Source organism: Aedes albopictus, chromosome 2 (genome assembly GCF_035046485.1).
Source record: "Aedes albopictus strain Foshan chromosome 2, AalbF5, whole genome shotgun sequence".
NCBI lineage: Eukaryota > Metazoa > Arthropoda > Insecta > Diptera > Culicidae > Aedes > Aedes albopictus.
The window spans coordinates 457,312,757-457,337,780 of NC_085137.1; the positions used below are offsets into that span (position 1 = coordinate 457,312,757).

Sequence of the window (25,024 nt, forward strand, 5' to 3'; positions counted from 1 at the left end):
GATTCCGATGCGATCAGCCCACCACCTCTTCAAGCTTATCGCCTTCTCCACCAAACATATACCACGAGGAAAAGGAAACGAAAAAGCAAAAGCAACGAACGAACGAAATAAAAAAGTCCGTTGGTGGGTCGATGACGTAGTCGCACTATTAATACGAAAACAAATGCGACCAACCGGAATATGGGTGTTTGTTGTTGAATGTTGGGGCACACGTTGATGACGGCGAGAGATCGAACTAAGCAAGCAACTCGAAATTTGCATATGGGGGCTGTGGAGTCGAATGCGGCTTCTAAATGTACTACATTTATTCCTCATTTATTTCATAATTCTCAACAGAGACAAACCCTGCTTTTTAGCTTAGTGTTATAATGGGCACATCATCAGTTATTAACTGAGACCTTCCTCTGTCAAAGAAGTCAAGTAAATTTCCATTACGAAAACATCCTGGACCGACCGAGAATCGGACCCGTCATCCGCAGCATGGTCTTGCTGAATTCCCGCGCGCTTACCGCTTCACCTTTGTAGGTGTTTGCTGTGTCCATGAATGATACTTACCTTACCGGTCAGACTAAGACCTGAATGACCTCTGCTGTACATAGGGAGTCGTCTCCATTCTGCTCGGTCCATGGCTGCTTGTCTCCAGTTCCGCACTCTGCGAAGGGTCCGCAGATTGTCCGCCATGAATGATGTTTGCTAGGAATCACGCCTACAGCGTTACGGCAACGATTGACGCTCTCATTCATCTGCCGGGCACACGATTCAACAACTTTCAAGTTTCGTGATCCCATCCCACCCCTCAACATGGTGCTACTGAATACGTTAACGTTTCGGTTGTATGGACAAAATAATGAGCATTTGACTCCCTTCTCCCCACATGTTTAACCCAGGCAGTTCTTTTGCAACAACCTCATGCGTTGCTCGCTGATCGTTGTTCGTTGATGTTGCACTACATAGAGTAGGTAGGCGATTTGTCAGCCACCGCACCGCCAGATTGACCTCGTGCACTGCATTGTGGGAGGCAATGCATGCGGCAGCAGCGGCGGTGGCAATAAATAGATGCGAATCACTTTGCTCCAGGCTGCTCGCGCATGATGCTTAGACGCGAGCATGCTTGTAATGTAGTCAATATAATTTGATTCGTCAGATTAAAAATATCAACTCGTTGTCGGGAGTCAAGCACGTGAGCTGCGCGCGCGATCATGGTCGTCTGTCCAATAAAACTGAATATAATATAGGTATAACTTCGACGTTATCAATTTGCGTAGGAAAATTACTCGCACCTAAATTAATTATTTAACTGACAAACTAGAGATGAGGCAAGATAAATATATCGCTGTATCAACATGGTTGTTTGATTTTTCGGTTTTTCATGTAGTGGTTGACAGTGGATGATTTGTTTACACGCACTCGGTCATCGCCATCATCGGTGTGAACAAGGTGCGTTTCCCCTCACGGTTCGCTTTTCGATGTTTTTCTTTCTCTCTCATTTATGTTGTAGATTCGTGTCACGCTCACGCTAAGATGCTGAGTTGATGTTTAGCATCATCCTCATAAATTATATCCACTTTTATGTGATGGAGATGTTCTGTTTTAAGATTTTTTAAGCATTCAGAAGCTGAATCAGGGAAACTCATGTTCGTTATGTAAATACATTTATTTGCAAAACATCACAGTCATGATACACACATAATCAACATTATTACGCCACAATACTCGGTTTGCGAATGCCACTCTCCATCTTCTGCTTACTTATTTTCAGTTCTAAGCACCCATGGTGATGCAGAAGGCTGAGGATTGCCCGCCATCGCCTTGACCTGTAGCCAGGTAAAATTTCTGTCGACTTCCTTTATGGAGCCTGGGTTCCAATCTAACGCTTGCTTGCAGATTTCGTTCCCGCCCCTGCGTAAAGTGTGACCAACGCACCTCCACTTTCGCTCCTGAATTTCTGTTGCTATCGACTTTTGGTGACATCTACGATGGAGCTTTGGAGGATCCAATGGTGAGGCCACCATGCACGAACTATATACCGCAGACATCTATTGATGAAGACTTGCAGTTGTTGAGTGTTCTCGGCTGATTCGATACACACTAGGTTTCACTGGCACACACCAGCACAGATTCCACGGTCTCCGCTTTCTTGATCCGCTCACCTATGTCGATCTTGATCGCCCGCCATTTGGCTACCAAGATATTGGAGCTTTCAACATTCTCCATTGCTTGCCCAATGCCCAGCTACCATAATGTTGGAAGAGTGGACCGTATTTAGAGCCGACGATTTGGTCTTGTTGACGCTGATGGTGAGACCTACCGACGAGGTGCGATCGGCAAGATCATCGAGCTTACTCTGCATGAACTAGGAGAGCAACGTCATCAGCCAGTTATTTAGATGCCCATGGTAATGAACTGCCACAGTAACCCACGATTTGGTACACGATCAATCGCATTCAGAATCTCATTGTTTACGATGAAGGACAGTGACGGTGATGGTATACATCCTTGCCTCACCCCAGCAACGACCCGGATGGGATCGAAAAAGACACCTAAGTAAAGTATTCTACACGAAAATGCCCCGTACTGAGAACCCGTAACGTGGGTAGATCACCTTGGAATGGTGCGTTACGGTGTAAGATCTACCATTTCAAGTTTTGATCTTGCTATTTTCCAGCCTGGTTTATTTAAATGCAGGAACATTCCAGGATCAAGATTTGGTGTACTTTTTTACACTATTTATTTATTTATTTTTTATTCTATTTATTTATCACTGATAATATACCGTTTGTTTCAGAGGGATGGAGGTAAATTTAACCTATAAATAAATAACAATTTACAAAAATATAACAGTGGAGAACGTATCACAATTTAATACTTTTTTCTATTTCAGATTTACAAGCAAGCAATCAGCGATCAAAACGGCGAAGTATCTCTTTCTTTAGAAAGGTCAAGATTACCGTACGATACAGTGACAAGTAGACCACGTTTACCGCGTCGATTTATTCGTGCCGAGTTCCATAATTTCGATTTCTTTTTCGAACATTTACGATCATCACACCTTCAACTTATATTACGCGTTGCGAACATTCGCGGATAATAAATGTTGTGGTGGTTATTGTCTATCTGTGAAACTGGCAACACGGTTCGGCTCCGTAGATCAGATAGGTAAATGTTGTGGTAAGAAGTGGAAGCAGTGCGAGAAAGATACCATAACGTAAGTGAATTATTGTAATTTTAATAGTTAAGTGTAATAATAAATAATGTGATTACAGCATTGAAGCTGCTCCAAAAAGCTGCTTCCAATTTGTGTGTATTCGTGCTGCAGAAAGTTCCACTCCCCAACAAACTTCAATGGTTATGATAACCGCCTAAACGCCAACAATGGAGAGCAAAGATTGGCGAAAATATTATGAAGATGAGGAGCGCCGCATCGAAGATGAGTATCAGCGGGAAATGGCAGCAATTGATGAAGAGTTTAGAAAAGCCAATGAGAAAATACAGTTGGAGTTTGCTGCCCAGAAAGACGCGGTAATAAAACAGTTTGGTGCTAATAATGCTCAAAAAGGTTCAACAAATGAATCGCAATCGATCAATGCAGTATGTTCACCATCTGTTTGCACTACCTCTGGACGCAAAGCAAACGACCAACGGCAGGTCTCTATACGGCAGCCGGACGTTCAATTGCGACAAACTGCAAACGAGCAGAACAATAGCGAAGGGAAAAAAATGATCAGCTTGTGGTACCATTCCAAACGTATCTGTGGTCGGATGGTGACGACAAAAGTAGAAAATTGTTTTCGACAAGATAAGTGCGAAGCCGCTGCCGATATAGATCGGTGCAAACTATGCGAGGTGATGATATTAACGGCAATGATGCTTGTATTGTTCGATCCCGGTGGGATACGCTTGAATAAGTACGGTAATCACACGTCAGTGCACAGTGGTCTAGAATGATATTATTCGCAGTGACCAGTTACCAGTTTCACGGGTGGGGGTATGTTGTGGTGGTTATTGTCTATCTGTGAAACTGGCAACACGGTTCGGCTCCGTAGATCAGATAGGTAAATGTTGTGGTAAGAAGTGGAAGCAGTGCGAGAAAGATACCATAACGTAAGTGAATTATTGTAATTTTAATAGTTAAGTGTAATAATAAATAATAAATAAATAAATTAACGCCTTTCCGAAGACACCTCTTTACCCAACCATGTATAATACACTTCTATTTTCTTTCCCGACCGCACCAGTGTTGCCAGTTTCACATCGAAATATCACCACAACAAACCCCCACCCGTGAAACTGGTAACGAGTTAAATAAATTTTGTTTCCCTATTCCCATGGAATTACCTACACCGCTAGTATTCGCCGCTATCCACATGTGTTGAAAACAGAGTGTGAGCAATCGCCGCTATTTGCGTAGTAGAACGGATCATTCAGACTAGCACCGCCTGGATCGAAGACCACGAATACAATAGGCGCTGTTTCCATGGCTATATCTTCGGTTGTATCGCAACGAACACATTTTTTACACAACTTATATTCTGAAGCGGCACGCGTGCATTCGACAGATTTTTGGTTACCACCAGTGCCAGGCCCAATCCTTTGATTAGATTTTATTTGCCCAGAGGTTTGATCACTGGAAACTTTTGATGCACATGTAGGCACCACAGTTTGCTTTTTTGTTGATATTATCGTTTGGATACATCTTTCTTGTACAGGTACATCGATAAGAGGAGATTTCGGGGCTGATGACATTCGGTTAGACGAAACTTTTGCATCGCTGAGCAGTACTGCAGGCGGGTTGTGGTGAAGATTCAATAGACAATGTATTCGAATCAACTTTCTCACCGTATTGCCTTTTTACTGCCTCTCTTCTACAGTGAAATTCCCACTGAATTTTGCGCGCAGCTTCTTTGTACATCTCCTCGATCTCAGCTAGCCCACGTTCGTATTCCGCTTCTATACGACGCTCTTCTTCGTCGTAATATTGCCGCCACAGCTTGCCACGCTCCTCCAGTTGTTGGAGCCTTTGTATTGTTTCCTCCATGGCGCCTTTGCATTAGTTTGTACTTCAAAATCATTGAAGTTTGTTGGGGGGTGGAAATCCCTGGCCAAGTTCGCAGGGGTTGACGGTATTGCGCGCAAACCCTAAAATTTTATTCCCACCTTTGGGTTTCCGCGCCGAAGGCCCAGCGCCAGATTCGGCGACACAGAGACATGACAGCAGTCGCCGGACAGTTGGCAATCCTGATATTTGACGGCGGTCGCCCGTTAGTTATGGGAGTGGAGTGTTGTCATTCAAATAGAGCTTTTCGCTGAAAATGCATGTGTGTTGAGTTATTGTTGACAGACTTTTAGCTGTGTTAGTGTGAAATTTAGCGATTTGCTGTATCGCGTAAGCCTTCGCTGGATGAAAACGTCATGCTGCTCAGCGAAGCAATGAAAATTTTCAGTGAAAAAAGCAATATTAAAGTGAAGGAGTTTCATTTTGATTATTGTAATGTAGTGTTCTTTAGTGAAACATATCACCTTTTTAACACTTTAATGCGCCTCCAACGGTTCATCACGAACCGGCTGCTGCAGATGGAGTATGGCTGATCATATGCATCAGACATGCTCGATAAACACGGAGGAACCGCCAGGGCTCAGTAGAGTCTATTCCCAAGCAATAGTTCCAAATCGGTTGGATTTGAGAAGGTTTTGATGATCGTTACAAATCCTAATAAAAGTTTTATAGGATTTGTGACTGGTTTTGGAACCTTTTACAGCCAGCTGACTTCAAAATGTTGTTTGGGCTCTATTTCCCACGTTTCTTGGTTGATTTTGATTAGTAATTTATTAATGTCATAGTCGCTTTTTCGAATTTCTACAATGTTATACTTTATTATATTTTATTTAAATAAAGCAATTAAAATCAACCAAAAAATTAATAGTGGGAAGGAGATTTGCAGCACTTAATTGTGCTGATAGATTCGAAGCTAACGTGCGAACACTTGACGTGACAGTTTGGACTGGACAAAAAACTGACTGCTTTTTATTAACTGAACAACGTTACTTTTGTATGACTAGGTTGACATTTCTAGGCCACGCATGAGAAAATGACATGGTTTATCTTGATAGGACCGATAGGACAGAACGAATTTGAATATTTTTCATAGTATTTGTAGGGGGATGAATACATAATAGTTGACAAGCAATTTTTGTTTATCTCTTAGATGATGTTATGACACCAACAGAAAAAGTGTTAGAAGTTCAGTTACATGTTTCTGTGGGTTTTGGACCGATGACATTTTGAGGACACAAGAGATGAACACAGAGAAGTAAATATGAAAAAAAAACAATTTGACACAGAATCGACTGTATTTTAACATGCGGGTTCGACTGATTCGATGAATCTGTCTAGAAGTAACTAGAAGACAATTGACGCTAAGATTGGAAAAAAAGCTTGCAGTTGGGACTATACTACAATAATAGCCGATAGGAAACAATGCGCTAGACAGCATTAATATTCATTTTTTAATATGTAGTATGTGCATGACGGAACAAGCAGGACACAGCTCCAGACGTCTCTTTTTAATAACGATATTCAGCATATTTCCAATAAAACTACACTTCAATAAAGCAAAGACTAAAGCTGCTATGATAGAACAGATCAGAATGACTTAATTGACTTATTGACTACATTTTGGAGATCTACTTCGAATAACTGACAAATTGACAAGAACCTAACTAAATACATGGACCATACTACAAAAAAAAACAATTGACAAAAAGAAAAAAAGGGGAAACTTTTATTAAAACTATTTTTGTTCAACGCAGGCCAAAACAGTGTCGACTTGGGCCACGATATGCCTACGTACTTCTGTGTGTTGAAACAAAAATAGAGGCTCATAGAAGCAAACGTAGGGAAAGGGTGCGGTGTTAGAACATAAGCACAGCGTGCTACCGCCGTAATCACTATGAAAAAAAAAAAAAAAAAAAAAAGTTTGTTGGGGGGTGGAAATCTTTCTTCGGCACGACTACACAAAAATTGAAAGCAGCTTTTTGATGGAGCAGCTTCAATGCTGGAATTCAGATGTTTTATTTATACATTTTCCTTAAAATTAATCTTAATTTACTTACATTTTGGTATCTAAATTAACGTCTTTCCGAAGACACCTCTTTACCCAACCATGTATAATACACTTCTATTTTCTTTCCCGACCGCACCAGTGTTGCCAGTTTCACATCGAAATATCACCACAACAATAAATATGTACAACGGTTTTATTATCCGCAATCTTATTAACACGGGAACGCGAAAAAAAGTATTACAAGAACATAGGCGAAACTCAAAAGCAACGATTCTAGTTGCTTAGTTGTCCAGTTTTCTCGTAAAGCTACGGCGCGGGTTTCGGTTTTTCAGCATTGGCAGTAACACTAAACGGAATTGATACAGTTTATTTTCTGACTGAGAAACGATAAGCTTAAAATGTGCGTTATTACGAGTTGATCCGACATAAGCGTGGTTTAAAAATTATTCATACCCGGTATATAATTAAATTTAACACAAACATACAATAAAATTATTGTATTCTTCCGACAGCCAGCTGGCGGAAGACTAAATCATATAAAGGGTTGCATAGCTCACACCACTTACCAATGTGAATCCAGATCTATGCAACTTTCTATCCCTTCCCTTCCCACTAACAAACTTCCTTCCTGTGACAACCGTGGGGATGCGGAGGTACACACGGTCTCTAGTAGCAACGGATGTCACACCAACATTCCTTCCCTTCCCCGATGACCGTAAGGACGTGGCCGGCGCCGGTACTGACAATATAAAGTTTTGAACCTTCAAAATTGCACATTGAGGATGGAAAGCTACACCCAGGCCCCATCCATTTGGTTCCCTGTGCAATGTTGACTGTCCTACACGCTCAAATCGGTCCACTCAGAAATGTGCAATGATCACTCATTTTGGCCTTTTTTCCAGACCACACTAAATTAGTGCAAAGTGACCTTACACATTTTTGTGCTGGTGCCGTTCAGTCAAAACAGACTGTGTAACTGTCACACATGGAAGCGTTTGCAGACTGATCTGAAAGAATGTGTAGCTGTCACACATTGAGAAAACGCTTGACTTGCTTCACAAATGAGTGGATGCTACACATTCAAATACCGACCGAGATGGTTAAATGGATTCTTGATCTCGCTCGCACATATAGAAAATTCTATAAGAAAGTGTCACAGTTTATTAGGAAAAAACAAAAACGATTTTTTTTCTCTCTCTCTCACCGACAGTCCCCACCAGGGTATGATGAGTGTTTTTCAAATGAAATCGCATCTGACAAAATTATCCTGAAGGAGAAGTAACTTCTCGAAATTGTATTTTATCATCAATTTTCTTCACTGGACATAATAGCAACAATTCGAATTCGCCAGGACCACGTCGGACACTTCGAAGAGCTACAGCGGGAGGGTCATCTTCCGGTGGCGACCAGGGTTTTCAGCAGACCTGTGCTTGCCTGTGATGAGAGTGCACTCTTCAACTCTTGGACTTCAATTTTCTGGTTCAGGTTTCTGGCGATGTCATCCCGGGAACACATGCTGGAGATGAGTCCTTCGGCGAATCCAGCTCGGACAATTTGCCCCCGGAGCTTGTTCAGCGAAACTGTCGAGCGATGTGCATGGTTCCGGCAAAAGTCTTCGGTTGTAGGTTGAGGACTTCCAGCTGATACTTGTTCGTGACGCTCTGAGTGGTCGGCCATCGATTCCGGCGTTTCGTAAATTCCGATCAGCGCGTTCACCTTCTAGGCGGGAACTATCTCCAACCGGAAGGCCTTAAAACTCTTCAACTCTGGACTTCTTCAATTTTCTGGTTCAGGTCGCGTTCACCTTCTCGGCGGGAACAGTCTCCTTCCGCGTATAGTGGAGACGTAAACAGATTGTAAACATAAATAAATATTCAAGCGTTTGCCGCGTTTTGCCCAAACGCGGCTTGCACAAAAATGTGTAAGGTGCCATCAACTCATAGAATGCGCTTGCCTTACACATTTTTTTCACACATTCCGCCATCTTTGCAAGCGATGACGGAAAGTGTGTAAGGGTTACACATGCGGTGTGCAAAAATATTTAAGCGTGTAATCAGTAACGGAGGTGCAACTACGAATTGTACGGTCATCTCATGCTCATGCTACACGAAAATGCCGCGTACTGAGCTTCAATGAGGCCGATGGCTTTCTTAGGGACACCCTTGCGCCTGAGAGGACTACTCACATACCTACTAGAGACATAGGTAGAGAGACACTTGGAATTCATATTGCTCCAAGATGAAACGTAGCGTGACAATATGGTCGACTCAGGATCGTTCGGCATGGAATCCTGCTTGCTGCCGTCGGAGTGTTGCGTCAATCTTCTCCTGTATCCGGTTAAGGAATCACTTCAGAGAACTTTAAGAAAGATACACAGTAACATGATGCCTTACCATTTATCGCATACAGTCAAGTCACCCTTTTTGGATACCCTTACTAAGACGCCTTGCATCCAGTCAGTCAGCCGAAAATGTCGCGGTTTCACGGGCTCACGATTGACACAGGTAATGCGTCGAACTCTTGGCAAAACATGCGGAGATGTTGGTGGCGAGGCCGGCACTTGAAACAGATTTCCAAAGTGCTCGAACCAGCGTTTCAACTGAATAGCCGGGTCGGTCAATTACTGTCTAGATAGACGTGTATTTCACGGGCATCGTAGCATTCATCTTTTTCGTCGGCTAGGGAGCAACGTAGGAACCTACGCTTTTTTGTCCCGTCAATATGAGCGCTTCCCTTTCGAGAGCTGAATATCGGTGATGGGCTACGGCTTTGGCTCCTCGTGTTTTCGCTCGCTCTATGGCGGCTTTGGCGTTCCTTCGCCCCTCTATCTTCCTCCAGCTATCATCTGTGATCCACTGCTTTCTTCGAGTGCGTAGCTCACCCAAATGATTCTTGCCGGTGGTGATGAAGGCGTTCTTGATGGCGCTCCATCGATCTTCTACGCTTCCACCTTCCGGAATATTCGCTGCACGGTTCTCTAGCTCCTCGACGAAGGACCTTTTCATCGCGTCAGCCAGTCGATATGTGTTGAACCGGCGTCCGATTTTCTCTTTCTGTCTATGTCCTACACATTTAAAATAAAGTATCGCATTCAGCTGGTTTATGTTCGGTTATAGTTCAGATTACCGAATGTTCTGCAAAACATTACCGAAGTTCAACTAAAAAATACCAAACGTTCGGTAAACTCTACCGAATCATCAGTAATGTTTACCGAACGTTCTGTAAAACTTAGACGAACTTCGGTAAAACTGTGCTGAACCTCGGTAATTCGAACTTATACCGAAAATAGAGCAGCCGAACAAGCAACTCCAAAATAAGTATGTATGGAGTGGCTCTAAATTGAAATCTATGCCATTGTAAAGGTGCTCGTACGCTCGTTGCCCAGATGCCAAATATTTACCACTTTTGACAGGAAAATTTTAACAAGTTTTTGGCTCTATTCTTCTCCATTCGTTTTTCGAGGTTGACAAATATTTTTCTTTGCTTGGTCTAAATATAACTGTCAAAACTGGTCAAATATTTGGCATTGGTCAAATAGTGAAATGTTAGCTTAAGGTTAAAAGTACACAGAGTCAAATATTTGAACTCAAGAAACAACATTGGTTGGACACTAATGAATAATCTATCGAGTCCCACAAGTTATTTGAGCATTGGTTTCTTTCTGGTCAAATATTTGACCCTGTGTACTGGCATCTTAAGTTAGATGTACCAAATTTTATTCAAAATGTTTTTCTTTTCAGCAGTTAATCATCAGCATTTGTGGAAGTGAGCAAGCTTTGAAAATGAATTTTGCTACGCTAAAGTGCTGCAGACCGTTTCCTGAAAACAGGAAAAAATGTTCATCCCAAAAACGCTTTTTAACCGAAGCAACGATTCGGAAACTTGTTGCCATGCAGTGTAAAGTTGCTCTGAGTACCTCGTTGAAGATTTGCGATTCATGCCGTATGGTCATCTACCGTTCAGATTCATAAACCAGCAATCCCGAACAGCAGCCTTCAACGATATCATCACAGCCATGTTTTACTGCAACTTGAATTACATATAGGTATCTAAATTTCGTTTATTTCGTTTATTTAATGGCTCACCCGCCGGGACCAGCTTTACAGAGCCGACAATCTATAATATGAAAATAAAAAACTATTTCGAGCTGTTACCGCTCTTATTTTTCGAAGAAAACACTTGGTTTGATGAGGCGCGAGTAGCATGTTCCCTTGGGTTTGGGGAACACTGCTCACTACAAACTTTTTTCGTTTCAGCCTTCTCTCGCTTTGATCGCCGCCGCTTGTTTGTAGCTTCAATATAGTCGGATGATGAACTCGTCGAAGCATTGTCGTCGATGTCCGTCCATTCGTCGTCGTTTTGGTGCTTTGTTTCTTCAATTGTAGGTAGGTTTGATGATAGAGATGATGCCTTTTGTGCTTGCTTTATTGGTGGGAAATCGGCCTCAGTAAAAAGCCCGTCGGATGGTGGAGTCGATGATGCAGATACTGCTTGTGGGTGGTTTACTAATGCTGCGCTGTTTGATTCCACGCACTTCTTACCGGGGTGGATAGGTTTGTGGCATTGGCGACAGGACTTAGGCTGGTTCAAGTACGAGACCATTGTAATTTCATTATCAATGGTAACGTATGATGGAATGTGGCGGAGTAAATTCATTCGCAATACCCTCACGCCATTCGATATGCCGGGGAAATAGTGCATCCACGTTTCGTCTCTGATAGAGATAACCTCTCCAAACTTCAACATGAATTCTCCGACGGCAGAATGGCTTACCGACGGAGGGAGGTCGTGTACCCTGACGGTTACCGCCTCACAATCCACGTAAATAGGAATTCTGAATTCTTTATCCACACAAACCATTGTTCGCTTCCAGTTATGTTCTGACTGGTAGCGCAAAGCAATCTCGTAAGACTTCATTTCTACACACAGTTGCGTGCATGGTGCAACTGGATGCTGATAACGTCTTCATATTGCACTTTTATCACATTATCTAGAAAAGTCTGTATCTTCCCAATCTCGGGGCGAGCCGGGAGAACGCTAAAGTCAATCACTATCGTGTTTTTTCGCACACCGCACATTTTCCGAGAATTGCGAACGAATGTGATCACGACAAAAGAAACACGTCTGATGCACGCGAGGACTGGCTGTAAACTGATAGGTATCTAAATTATTGTCTTGAAACATGTAAAACGAAAGTAGGGCCACTGTGCTTTTAGTAATGCTACGCCCCTTCAAAACAGAGAGTTAATAAATATGTATCGAAATCGAAAGCAGAACTATGCAAAACATGCCCATTTCTAACAAAAAAAAAAAAAAAATAGAAATAAATCAATAAATTGAATACCGCTTCAAAATAACTTTTTGAGTAAAGGGTTCTGCTGAACAGCTGAACAGCTGGATGTATGTAAATATTTCCAAACTGCCTCACTGCAATAATAAATGTAAACAAACTACAACCCTTCGGAAAAGAGATAAGCGCATTCCAAGCGCATCAATGACAACATTTTTCGGTCCAAGGTTTTTCCTCTGTTTATTTACCTTTCTCGTTATTCTTCATCTCGTGCTTCTTTCAGATTTTATAAACCGACCAGTACAAATGCATTAGATCGCGGCTTATCCACCGACTATCGCCGAACGTGTCTCTCCCTCTCTTTTCTAACATAACAACAAGACCAGCGCACCGCAATGTCCGAGCCAGAGCCGCCGCCGAAGGAAGGGCCACCGGAAACACGTGCCACCCGTTCCCGGTCGAAAACCCCGTTCACCTTACGGGTCAGCGTCGAACGGGATATGAATGGCGGTGAAGCGGCGAAACCGGACAAGGTTCAGAAATCACCGAAAGTTACGTAAGTTTGAATTGATTGGTATAGATATGTAAGCTTTTAGGATGTTTCACAGAATTCCAATATCCCGAATAAATAACTTATGATTGGTATTATTATTCTGTCTTTGTTTGATTATTTTCTTTACTGGGGTCCTAAATCTTGCATCAGACAGACAGACAGACAGACGAGACAGACAGACAGACAGACGAGACAGACAGACAGACAGACGAGACAGACAGACGAGACAGACAGACGAGACAGACAGACGAGACATACAGACGAAACAGACAGACGAAACAGACAGACGAGACAGACAGACAGACGAGACAGACAGACGAGACAGACAGACGAGACAGACAGACAGACGAGACAGACAGACAGACGAGACAGACAGACAGACGAGACAGACAGACAGACGAGACAGACAGACAGACAGACGAGACAGACAGACAGACGAGACAGACAGACGAGACAGACAGACGAGACAGACAGACAAGACAGACAGACGAGACAGACAGACGAGACAGATAGACGAGATAGACAGACGAGACAGACAAGACAGACAGACGAGACAGACAGACGAGACAGATAGACGAGATAGACAGACGAGACAGACGGACAGACAGACGAGACAGACAGACGAGACAGACAGACGAGACAGACAGATGAGACAGACGAGACAGACAGACAGACGAGACAGACAGACGAGACAGACATACGAGACAGACAGACGAGACAGACAGACGAGACAGACAGACGAGACAGACAGACGAGACAGACAGACGAGATAGACAGACGAGACAGACAGACGAGACAGATAGACGAGATAGACAGACAAGACAGACAGACGAAACAGACAGACGAGACAGACAGACGAGACAGACAGACAGACGAGACAGACAGACGAGACAGACATACGAGACAGATAGACGAGACAGACAGACGAGACAGACAGACGAGACAGACAGACGAGACAGACAGACGAGACAGACAGACGAGACAGACAGACGAGACAGACAGACGAGACAGACGAGAAAGACAGACGAGACAGACAGACGAGACAGACAGACGAGACAGATAGACGAGATAGACAGATGAGACAGACAGATGAGACAGACAGACGAGACAGACAGACGAGACAGACGAGAGACAGACGAGACAGACAGACGAGACAGACAGACGAGACAGACAGACGAGACAGACAGACGAGACAGACATACGAGACAGACAGACGAGACAGACAGACGAGACAGACGAGACAGACAGACAGACGAGACAGACAGACGAGACAGACATACGAGACAGACAGACGAGACAGACAGACGAGACAGACAGACGAGACAGACAGACGAGACAGACAGACGAGACAGACAGACGAGATAGATAGACGAGATAGACAGACAAGACAGACAGACGAAACAGACAGACGAGACAGACAGACGAGACAGACAGACGAGACAGACAGACAGACGAGACGGACAGACGAGACAGACAGACAGACGAGACAGACAGACGAGACAGACAGACAGACGAGACAGACAGACGAGACAGACGAGACAGACAGACATACGACAGACATACGAGACAGACAGACGAGACAGACAGACGAGATAGACAGACGAGACAGACAGACGAGACAGATAGACGAGATAGACAGACAAGACAGACAGACGAAACAGACAGACGAGACAGACAGACGAGACAGACAGACGAGACAGACAGACAGACGAGACAGACAGACAGACGAGACAGACAGACGAGACAGACAGACAGACGAGACAGACAGACGAGACAGACAGACAGACGAGACAGACAGACGAGACAGACAGACGAGACAGACAGACGAGACAGACAGACAGACGAGACAGACAGACGAGACAGACAGACGAGACAGACAGATGAGACAGACAGACGAGACAGACAGACGAGACAGACAGACGAGACAGACAGACGAGACAGACAGACGAGACAGACAGACGAGACAGACAGACGAGACAGACAGACGAGACAGACAGACGAGACAGACAGACGAGACAGACAGACGAGACAGACAGACGAGACAGACAGACGAGACAGACAGACAAGACAGACAGACGAGACAGACAGACGAGACAGACAAACGAGACAGACAGGCGGGAATTGAATTCGGGTTATGCCCAAAATAGACGTGGACGAGGGACAATTATTCAATCTTACTATTATAGGGGGTTGTCGTTTTTTCACAATATTTTTGTACATAATATGGAAGCTAATTTATAAATTCGTAGTTAATACCAAATTGGCCATGAGGTATTAGACGAAGTGCAAGAATAAACTCGATTATTATTGGTCGGTGCTTAGGTAGACGGGAATTAGATAGGCTTCTAATTACGATGTGGATTAGTATGCTATTCGGGGAAATGGAATTCTGCATAACGCCATAGAGTAATGCGGGGCAAAAGTTCGCACGGGGCAAAAGTTCGCAGTGGGTCTTTTTCTGAGCACGAGTTAAGAACCCAAACAAATCTGTATGGGTTCGACACATAATCCAGTCAGCAACTCGTCAATAAAAATTGGAACGATTTCGTTATGGTTTGGCAGAGTAATGCGAAAAAATGTGTTTTTCGGTGTTTTGATAGAATTTTTGGACCTTTTGGAATAAGAATTTGTAGTAACAGGAAGAAGAAGAATCTCATAACCTGTTGATGTCGGAGAACTGTTATTCCATAGTAGTTCTAGAGGTGCACTTGAATAAACAATAAACTACTAGTGCTTCTTGCAGAAAGGTACATTGTTAAAACCTCGACAGTGGGGCAAAAGTTCGCAGTTGCTGTGGGGCAAAAGTTCGCACTACATTTCTAAGTCTAGTACATCCATATAATTACAGAATCTTTGAAGCAATGATAATTTCGTATAGAAACTACTATATATGCATAATATGTGTAGTATACACCCTGAAATCGTTGCGGCAAAGGGTTTGGATTTACGTTTGTAAGAAGATTGATTGTAAGACATACATTATGTTCATCCATTTAAGTCAATACATGAAAAATGACTAGAAAACATTTTAAAACATTTTCTCCGTTATCCTCGCTGTGTCTTTTCGTATGTTTTTGAAGGTCTTATGCATCTACTTTACCGGGGTCTTCAATAGCTTAGTTTGTAAATTCACAGTTATAATTCATCACCATACTGACGGGGATAAGATTCAATTACGGTCCCGTTCAACAGTTTTGCTGCATATTTGATTTTTTTTCCATGTATTTTGTGCAACATGTATCTCTATGATTACCCCATAATGTATTTTGACAACTTCAGTAACGCTGTAAAGGACAGCTCTCAATTAATAGTTGTGGAAATCTTTATAAAACACGCTCTATACAAAAGCTGAACACCAGGTCGTATTCCAGTTGGGCCGTAAAGCTAAGAACAGAAAGAAACAGATTTCATGGCTAGAGTGAAAAGACGAACATGAATTAACATGAAATAAATGAACATCACACCAATAAACTACCCTGTACAAGGTGCGAACTTTTGCCCCGCATAATGCGAACTTTTGCCCCCACTATGGGGCAAAAGTTCGCATTGGAGTACTTGTTTTAAAAATTGTATTACTAAAACTACAAAAGGAACGCGAAAAAATCTAGTACTACGTTTTGAAGGCAACATGATAGGGACCCGTTTAACGAAGAAAAACCATATTGTTTTCTTTTTGTTCAATAGCTATTTTGTGAAGTCTGTTAGGTGCGAACTTTTGCCCCGCATTACTCTATAGTCGATATTCAACCTTACTTCCCGTTTCAGCACAATCCAGGAAGAGTTGAACTCTCCCCAAAAGTCAGCTTCCGCGACAGGAGCTTCCCGTAGCGTTCGCAAAACTCGCACCGTTACGTCGGATTATTCGTCCGATGGAGTTTCACCGGAAAGACCCACCACCAAGGAAGCCGTCTCCTCCAACGCAGCAGCTGAGAAATCCATCACGGTTACAAAGACAACCGTCACAACAACAGTCACCACATCGCAGTCCGCCGGGTCCGGAAAATCACCCTCCAAAAAGGAAGTCCGCCAGAATGAGGTCAACCGAACGCTGGAAGACAGCCAGAAGGCAATTCTGCGAACCAGCACTCCCAAAGCCACTTCCAAAGTGTCCGGCAAGATTACCCTGACGCCGGAGGAACTGCAGAAGCATGTCGCTTATAAAGAATACAGAGAAGCCGGCGAATACTGGAACAAGTTCCCCAAGACGGACTACACCTATTCAGAACTGTCCCCATTCCGGCGAGAGCTGGCGTCCGGTATGATTGCCATGCCGAACATGTCCCGGCCCGGTTTGAACAAGCATGCCGAGCGAATCAGCGTGATGATCGAGCGGAATCCCACCCAGGAGTCATACATCCGGCAGCGATATGCCGCTGCCTCGTCCAAGTATTCCAGCTCGGGAGTGGCCGGCGGAAGTTTCGCCCATGCCGATCCCTACGATTCCGGCGAAGAAACGCTGGATTTGTCCCAGCTTTCGCGGGCTTCCCGAAGCTATCGCAGTAAGAGGTCCACGAATCATACACAGGTGGTGGAAGAACATCGATCGTTCATCAGCCGGTTTTTCCTGTCGATTGTGAACCTGTTCTACGGAGCGACACACTCGGTTTCCCGGGTGTTCAACCAGTCGGAACACAATATGTATTACACCAGGATTGAAGACGAGAGAGGTGAGTAATATTGAAGTAGAGGTAAGAGTAAGTGTTAATCCAACATCCGTCCCGTTGCAGGTTTCCTCGCCAAGACCTACTCCTTCTTCAACATGCTGGTCACAGGGGTTTTCAAGAAGGTGTACCTTCTGATCTCATCCGTCCTGTTCCTGGACACTTGGTTGCTCCAGACTGCTTCCAGCGACGTTCAGCAGGGTCGTCGCAAGAGGAAATTCCTCCTGATGCTTCTGGTGTTGCTGCCCTTCCTACTGTTTGGTGGTAAGTAACACATGAACCTTTCATTGCAATCTTCCAACAAATATTGACTCTTGCAAATCTCCGAAACAGGAATCTACCTCTACCTAGATCCCACCCCACTCCAATCGCTCCGCGAAAACCTTTCCAATCCGCTCCTCAACTACAATCTCAAACTGGAGCTTCCGGACACGGAAGCGGCCAAAGCTTTTGCCGTGGAAAAGTGGGACTCGGCCCGCCTTTTCACCGAACATTATTTGGATGCTCTGAAGTTTGCCTCCCAGAACGGTTGGCAGGAAGTTTGCAAAATCTGGCAGGAGAACGTTAACCACCTGTTCGGTTAACAACAGTGGTGGTCCTACCTGCTTTGAGTTGATTTTATGAACCTTTTAGATTTTTGTTTCGACCGCTTTGGCACGTGGTAGGGAGAAGTTTATTTTGCTTTGCAATTTGCCGTCAGTTCTGTTGGCAGTGGGTCGTTTGGCATAAAAAGAGATGTTGGATTTAATGGTCTAGCTAATGGCCACAATTAGTGACACACTTGGCCACTAAGTCAAACGGCCATTATGGGAAATTGCAATTGGACCATTGAAATAAATGGCTGTTCTGTCGAAACACCACTCTTATAAGGCTACATGAACACGCCAAACGGCATTATGTCGAATGGGGCACTCCTCCATCATATTTGAACATCCCTATGCCACGTGACCCTCCGCGAACTGTTTTCATCATTCAAGATTTAAGTGCCATTTGCTTAATACGGTCCCACGCCCTGGGAGCCGCATCATCCCACCGTCCGATCCCATTATCCTTTTGTCCTCTCCTCACCCGAACACATAACAATTCATAACCACATGAACAACAACAAAAAAACGCAGCGTCCGTGACATGAGATCGGCTCTTGTCCTTCCGTTTCGGTGGAACTATGGGCCGCTGGAATCGATCAAGTAACGTGACCAGCACCAGCTGGCCGGGAAACTGTTGGGAACACAGAGTGACTCTCTGCAGCATTTATGAAAAGCATTATTTAATCGTCGATCTTAATATAAAACTACTAATACACAATATTGCCATTTTAAAACTACCGCAAATCAGTCGGAGAAGGATAGAAGGATAGAGAGAGGACAATGTCCATAGCGTTAAAAAAATCCTAGTTTAGTCGAGTGTTCTGTTTTGCCAAGCTAAAATCATACGATTCGAAATGAGTAGTTTTCGTTTAGCGTGTTGAAATAGTTCGATTTCAAAAATGTTACTTTAAAAATAAGAAGGAAACGCGTGTAGGAAACGTCTTCTGTAATGTAGTTTGTAATGAAAAATAAAATGTTTAAATTCGAAAAAAATCGTAGTGTTCGTTTTGTGTTTTACTGAAAAAAGATGAGCTTAAAGAACTTCTTGAGAGAGATTCAACAGAAAGACGATAGGCCCCGGACAGACAATCAGGTAAGGAAATTCATGTCAATAGATAATCATCAATAGATAATAAGTTTGCATTGTGATGTTCTCTATCCTTCTCTTGACTTGTTTTTGTGTTGGCAATTGTTGTCGATCGGTGGTTTTCAGCTCAATTTTGAATCTTGACGATTTCAGGTTAAGAGAAGGATAGTGGACTTGCTCGCGCCATGGGCGGGTTGGGTTTCTGAGAGACATTTTTAAGTGTTTCATGCTTCATTGCTAGGAAAGACATTGAAATATTCATTTATATGTACCTACGTACAAAATTACGGAAGCGCGAAGTTATGAAATTCCCAACTAACATTTATTGTGAATGTAAACATCAACAAAGCGTCCTCAATACGGCTTGATGCTGAGTTACTGTGTTGTACATATGGGCGAAAGCATCTATTCAAGCACTTAACCAATGAATCTGGCGAACTTAATCCACAGCAGGCTTCAGAAAAAAGTCAGGAAAAAGTCTTCCAAGTTTCTGCAGAGAAGCCTTCCAAGCTTCTGGAGAGAAGCCTTCCAAGCTTCTGGAGAGAAGCCTTCCAAGCTTCTGGAGAGAAGCCTTCCAAGCTTCTGGAGAGAAGCCTTCCAAGCTTCTGGAGAGAAGCCTTCCAAGCTTCTGGAGAGAAGCCTTCCAAGCTTCTGGAGGGAAGCCTTCCAAGCTTCTGGAGGGAAGCCTTCCAAGCTTCTGGAGGGAAGCCTTCCAAGCTTCTGGAGGGAAGCCTTCCAAGCTTCTGGAGGGAAGCCTTCCAAGCTTCTGGAGGGAAGCCTTCCAAGCTTCTGGAGGGAAGCCTTCCAAGCTTCTGGAGGGAAGCCTTCCAAGCTTCTGGAGGGAAGCCTTCCAAGCTTCTGGAGAGAAGCCTTCCAAGCTTCTGGAGAGAAGCCTTCCAAGCTTCTGGAGGGAAGCCTTCCAAGCTTCTGGAGGGAAGCCTTCCAAGCTTCTGGAGAGAAGCCTTTCAAGCTTCAGGGGAGAAGCCTTCCAGGTTTCTATAGAGAAACTTTCCTAGCTTCTGGAGAAAAGCCTTCCAAGCTTCTGTAGAGAAGCTTTCCATACTTCTAGAGAGAAGCCTTCCAAGCTTCTGGAGAGAAGCCTTCCTCACAGCATATACACTGTGCGAGCAACTTCTTTGTCATAGCTCTTTTCTCGGCTACAATGTAACCACTTACTGAATAACATCTTGAGAAGGCGCTTTTTCAGCCTTTTCACAATTGTTAAATAGTTGTACGGCATCCCCACATTAATCGATTAAATATGATTTGGTTATGGACACCGTGACGCAATATATGTGGATCTGGAATTATCGCTTTGAAAATTGAATAATTAAAGTATTTGCCGCTTCTTGGAATCGAACTCACGATCTGCGTATCCACTGGTTCCGATGATGTCCTCGCTGCCACACTGCTATATATAAATAACATAGAAAATAGCCCGTTTTGCTTTACTACTCCAGATAAGGCTTCATAATTGTGCCACAAGAAACCTTACCCAACTTCATCTTGCTGCACAAGCTTGTGAAATGCCAAACGCAATAATGTTTAGCTGTGTGGCTGCGCCAACAGGTTCTTCGTCTCAGATTCTAGCTGTAAGAGTATTCTTTAAACAGCTACGAAGAGCTGCTGTTCTGTGTATTTGGCAACTTTTCAAAACGTACTGTGTAAAAGCATCTATTTTATTGGCTGGGACTCTTATTAGATTCTAGCTGTAATGATATCGCATAACGGCCTTCAAAGCGCTGCTTGTTTGTGGATTTGTCGATATTACGAGTTGTACTTATAGTAGCAGCTGTTTTATTAGTAGGAACTCCTATTCGATTTGTTAAAATTTACACATCTTCTGGGAAATCTCCCGGAGTTGTAATAGAGTGAAGTAAAGGCAGACCCAGTGGCAAGTGATTGATTTCTGAAAATCGAGTTTGGTAGCTGTATGGTGCTTGTTTTGCAGCCGTGTATTAGCTTATGGTTTATATTTGACCAGCTTCCCTTTTATTCAGCGTTGACTGCTTCAATTCAATTGTTACACAACAGAAAGCAAAACTTAAGCTTATACCGCTGAAAATGTTAGTCGGGTTACGCGAATCATGCACTTCCAGTGCAGTATTGTTATTATTTCTCTAAATGTGCAAAATTAAGGAAGTTTTTAAAACTTCTCAGGAAAAATACAAATTATTTAATCATATATCCAAGAATAGATAGTACAGCTTCAAAGCACTATATTTTCTTTCTTTCCTTTCGCTTTCTCAGCCTTCCTCCTGGCGGACGAGGACCAAACTATCGTCCTGCCGGCATCGAAACGTGCCACCATCGCCCTTGCCTCGCTTTCGCACATCCTACCGTCCTTTGAAGGCCAGGATTTGGACAGCATTAAGGACAACCTCTTCCAAAAGTTGGACTTCCGGGAAGCGTCTTTTTCGTGGCGTTCCCTGTTACCCTCGTTCAGTTTCAGTTTTGGCAGCGATCGGGCAGGGGTCGGGACCGACTACGAGCACCTGAAAAGCGGCCTCCAGAAGACGCTGAGCAAACAGGAGTACGATGATTTGATGCGACACATCGATGCGTACATCGAGGGACTGCTGACGGAGAAGTACCTGAAGAAGGAGCAGGAAGAGGCGAAGGCAAAGCAGCAGGTGATAAGCCCGGAGGTGACAGTGCACGTTGCCAGCGTGGTGCGGGAGAACCTCCAGGCCTACAATTACCAACTGAGTGAAGCGGACGTGGACGCCGTTGCCGCCAAGGTACGGCTTGAGCTGCTGGCCAGCTACCCGGATGTGTTCAACCCGAAGGTGGGGGATGGTGAGAGGAAAGCGGAGGCGGTGGGAATTTCCCAAGAGAATTTGCTGGAGATCCAGAAACTGGTGAGCCAGCAAATCAGTATTACGAACAACAACCTCGTAATCAGCGATCAACAGTTAGAGGATATCCTGAAAAAGATACTAGCATCTAGTAAGCTTGTAGATTTGATAGACGCCCGAGTTCTGCTTCAGATGAAGGAGCCCAAGCGACAGCAACAGGAATCACAGGCAGCTTTGGTTGAAAATTTGAAGAATGAAATCAACGAGATCAAAACGCACTTTACGGAGAAGCTTGCTGCGAGCAGTTTGATGATCGAGGACAACATAAACCTGCTGAAGCAGGATCAGAGCAGGCTGGCCGAACAGGTCAACAGCTACCGGATAGAAAACGACGAAAAGTACGTGAAGTTGATGGCGGATATCGACGCACGGCTTGCTGCGGTCAAACAGGAGCAGTTCGCTGGGCTGAACAAGATCATCAAAAAGAACATCGTTACCATCTTAGGTATGAACGTGAAGGAGGACTTCTCCGACGCGGATCTTAAAGCGTGGATCAGCAATCTGTTCGTGGCCAAGGACTATTTGGAGAGTCGGTTGCGGGAGTACCAGGAGGGAGTAAGTGCCTTGATACAGCAGGAAATGGAACGATCCGCTGCAACGCTGATGAAGGAGGTCAGCGATAGGATTCAGAAGGAAGTGCTCGTGGCGATACAGGCTCGCGAAAGTGAAGTCAACGTCGATTCAGCGGCTGGAAGGACGTCTTCGCAGGGTGGTGGTGGGGGTGGCGGAAGTCTTACCGAGGACGACGTCCGACGGATCGTGCGGGATGCTTTGCGCATCTACGATGCGGACAAAACCGGACTGGTGGATTATGCGCTGGAATCGGCTGGAGGGCAGATCCTGTCGACCCGGTGTACGGAGAACTACCAGACGCATTCGGCGCAGATATCCATCTTTGGGATACCGCTGTGGTATCCGACCAATACGCCGAGGACGGTGATTTCGCCGACCATGCAGCCCGGGCAGTGCTGGGCGTTCTCCGGGTTTCCCGGATATCTGGGTAAGTGGTTTGAAAGGACGGCAACCGTAAGTAGACTATTATTGCTAGTAGATAAAATAAATTTGTAGGCTTATATTGGTGGTGGTTCTGAGATTAGTTGAATGCTTATGTAATTTCAGATTATTACGGAATCGTTGAAAATTAATGTACTGTATTTCATCAGTTCTAGTTGAACGTAGAACAAATTGGAAATATGCCTGGAGGAGATAAACCTTTGGCTTATAAACCGACATTGTTGACACGAAATAATCTAACGAATAATAGTCTAACAGCTGGTAGATATTTAATAGCTGAGTAGGTACAACAAATTGTTGTCGCAAACGTAAAGCCTGGAGAGTATAGGGACATAGGATGTTCAATACCAATCGACGATTCAGGAGAGAGTGGAAAGTTTTGATAGACGATCTGCTTTCCGGCAACGTAATATCCGTATTTGTCAAACTTAGGGTCTGTTCCAATTGGAGAATTAAAATAAATTTTTACTTAAACTTGACAGTTCGATAATTATTTCCTTGGGAGAACTGTCAAGTTTAAGTGTCGAACTGTCAAATTTAAGTAAAAATCAATTTTAATTCGCCAATTGAAACAGACCCTTGGCTTCTTCTTTACTAGATGGGTTACAATTCACTCCTTCACTGGCTCACGTTAGCTGCCATCTTGTCGCTGGCCTTTCCCTGGGTTTCTCCTTAATATTATCTTCGCCTGTCGGTCTGCTGAGATAAGAACCGACGCGACCAGCTATACCAGCTTGTGATTCATGCGACACTGTCAGATGCCGTTCTCCTCCACGTCAAGAATTGTTTGCAGCTTCTTACGTTATAATACTTGGAATGCATTCCGTTCGAGTAGATTCTACATCCAAGAAGTTCATCTGCATCTGTAAAATACGAGACTTCAGCCGATTACTTAGCCCGTGTTACATCCTATTGTCATAACAGGAGACGGCGCTGATTTCCTCCGTGCACCATTGACAGTTTCGTAAAATTTCCGCATATCATTCTGCTCCACATTGTTTTGTGCCTTATAACTGACATCTCGATTGCTCTCGTTTCCTTAAACCTACCGCTCTCATTTCTGCTAAGTACCGTGGGGTGCCCTAATTTCGTGCGGGCCCAAACTTCGTTCACTCCTGACATCTGAGAGCATTATTATCTAATTATCAGCGGAATCATCCAAAATTTGCTATAACCTCAAAACTGCATTTGATCTCGATACAATTCACAAAAAAATAAATGAAAAATTTGATATATGTCAAAGATTGAAAAATAAATTGCAAATGTATGCAAAAAGCAGTTGCTATATTCAGATATACGAGAAAATCGACAATCACTGAAATGATCAAGTATTTCGATCTCTAGCGAAAGTAAATATTCCATTTTATGTTTGATTATTTCAATTCAATATGTTTTATTATAATACGCATTAAAATTTATTAAAAATGTTGTTTTCTTATTTTGTTTCAACATTTATGTTGTTGGCGAAATTAGGAACCCACAATTTGTGTGGGTCCCTAATTTCGTGCACCTTTTTTTATAACTTTGTTTTAGAAGTTCATGCGTAATGGTAGCCATCTCGCATGATTCGGTTATTAATAATAGTCCTAATAACTATTTTAATTGGTTTAAATTTAGCTAGGGACTGCTCATAAACTACGTAGCAAGTGAAAAAAATATACAAATTTATAAATGTGGAAATACTAAGTAAGCTCGGGATGATTTTTTTTATCCTAACATTGAGAGTAGTGCTTACAGCCGCTAGTTTCATTCAAGCAAATTATTGCCGTAAGCCTCATTGCCAGAACTCAAATTTGGAAGACGACACTTTAATAAAACTAATCTCCCGAGGAATGTGCCTATTAATGGCACATAAATTTTGTGACATAATAGAAAGGTTAAAAGCTAGAACAAGTTACAAAAATGAATTGATT

General features: G+C 43.5%; 1 non-coding gene across 6 annotated transcripts in view; it reads left to right on the plus strand.

The window, feature by feature from the left end:
- The window catches only part of LOC109418966 (klaroid protein), a 53,349-nt gene that overhangs the window by 18,255 nt on the left and 10,070 nt on the right, over positions 1-25,024 (plus strand). For 2 of the 6 annotated variants that reach the window (XR_009998055.1, XR_009998060.1), the window contains exons 2-5: positions 12,635-12,907; positions 16,670-17,571; positions 17,632-17,829; positions 21,490-23,097. This is a non-coding gene — a transcript (klaroid protein). Of the gene's footprint in view, positions 1-1,743; positions 1,825-1,884; positions 2,396-10,801; positions 11,107-11,155; positions 11,447-12,634; positions 12,908-16,669; positions 17,572-17,631; positions 17,830-21,489; positions 23,098-25,024 lie in introns of those variants that run through there. The other 4 variants (XR_009998058.1, XR_009998056.1, XR_009998057.1 and 1 more) reach the window with 4 other exon arrangements.